Source organism: Chinchilla lanigera, unplaced genomic scaffold (assembly GCF_000276665.1).
Source record: "Chinchilla lanigera isolate Chin_1 unplaced genomic scaffold, ChiLan1.0 scaffold00236, whole genome shotgun sequence".
NCBI classification, from domain to species: domain Eukaryota; kingdom Metazoa; phylum Chordata; class Mammalia; order Rodentia; family Chinchillidae; genus Chinchilla; species Chinchilla lanigera.
The window spans coordinates 49,389-51,524 of NW_004955637.1; positions in this window are offsets into that span (position 1 = coordinate 49,389).

Genomic DNA, 2,136 nt, shown 5'->3' on the forward strand with positions numbered 1-2,136 from the left:
TTTGCTGCTTATTGGTTCTCTGAGGAAACAGCCTGAGAATGCAGGACAATGGCCATGACCCTCAGGAGCGCAGCAACCAGGTTCACACCAGAGCTCTAAAGTCCCTCATCTCCTTCCTTGATCTCCATGCTCTGTCTTTTGTGTCCCTGGTCATTGATGCTACAGTCTTTATCACCTCTGACGGCAGGTGGTACTGGCCATGGCAGATCTCAGTCTTCCTGTGCATGTCTGTGCATCACTTTATCCTCATCAGCAGCAACCTCAAGCTTCGAGGCATGGTCAGGCAGCTACTGCTGTTGGGCAGGGGCTTCTGGGTGACCTAGGTAGCTCAGTGTCCTAATGCAACTCCCAGAAGGGACTCAGGAGAGGGATCAGAGCCTCACCTCACCTATATGGTAATGCGCTCAAGGCAAGTGAGCAGTACATCATAGCACGGGATTCCTCTTCTTGGAAGAAGCACAGAAAAGAAAAGCAAGGTACTCTGACCATGCTTCCAGTCCTTGGTAAACTGTTAAAGTGAACCCATATTAAGCTTGGGTAGACAGCACTATTCGGATTTCAGAATATATAATTTTGTGGTTATGTTACAGTTAAACTCCCACTATAATCTGGAAAAGACACCACACAAATTTTGTGTGTCGTATTTTCATTTTCATTCACTTGAACATATTTTGAAGTGTTCTTTTTTTCATTTCTGGTTTGACCAATGGGGTAATCATACAAGTATTGTTTAATAATCTCATATTTGTGGGATTATCACAGATATCTTTATGGAATTGATTTTTAACTTAAGTCTATTGTGATCAGAATGCATTCTCTGCATTGTTCTTGTTATTTAAAATTTTTGAGACTTACGGGCAGCGTATTATCACTCCTGAGGATGCTCCCGGAGAAGAACGCGTGTCCTGCTGATGGTGCATGGAGTGTTCTCTAAGTGTCACACAGCCACTTGCTTGATGGCATTGTTCACATCTTCCACACCCTCCGTATCCTAGCTGGTTTTCTGTCTACTTTTCCAATTACTGAGCTCCATGTGTTGAATTATCCTATTGTGTTTTTTTCTCCTCTCATTTTGTTTATCTTGGCTCTCTGCCACTCGAAGCTCTGCAGTACACTGAGGAGCGCCAGGCTCGGTACTCTCACTGTGCAGTGTCCCCGCTGCTGCAGGTTCCACACTGTCACAACTTAAATGTTACATTTTTTTTTTCATTGCATCTAGTTCTGTCAACTGTCTCTGCTTTCTCTGTGTCTGTGTTTGTTAACTGATTTGTTCTTGGTTGTGAGGCACATTTTCATGTGTTTTTAAAGGTTTAATAGTTTCTGATTGAACATTGGACATTACGAATTTTAACGTTCTCAACATTTGCCTTTGTTGTATTCTGTTAAGGTATTTTTGTCTTTGAATAGCAGCCAGTGGAGTTAGGCATAAATTAGTGTAACCCTGTGGGGTTTTACAGACTAATTGAGGGAGTTCTAAGGTGGTCTTCATTCTAGGTGTAACTTTACTCAACTTATGAGGTTTAGCTTTTCTGAAAATTGATACAGCAGAAAATAAGATTTTATTAAATAATATTACTTCCCCATATGTGAAGAGAGATAAAATGAATCTCGGCTCTATTTGGTATCTGGAGGTTATTTGTTTTATCATTTTTCTTCTTCTTCAAACTTGCTCATTCCCAGTTGTGTGGGTCTGTTACACTACATCTACCTATTAATGTTTATCCGAAACTCAAAGACCCATTTGTAGCACTTTCCGCCTGTGTATCTAACTCCTTCTTGGAGCTCTGCTTGTCTCCTAACTTCTGAGTTCCTTTTCCCCGTCCTTAACTGAGCAAAGATTCCAGACTGCTTCAATTTCCTCTCCATAAGCCACAATCTGGATATTGCCTGCTGCCAGAAAGTCTGTGTGTTTATATCAATCATTTCATTGGTTTTCCTTCTCACAGGAATACAGTTCTCTGTTATTTTTAAAATTCTGAACATAAGAGTTTTGAATATTTTCTAATTTTCTATCTATTTATAGTAACTGGGTAAACCTGTACCCTGTTCCTCATTCATGCCTGAGAAGTGAACACCTATAGACTTATACTTTTTAATTTCTTATTCTATTCTCTTAGAGAGTTCTCTCAATTTAGC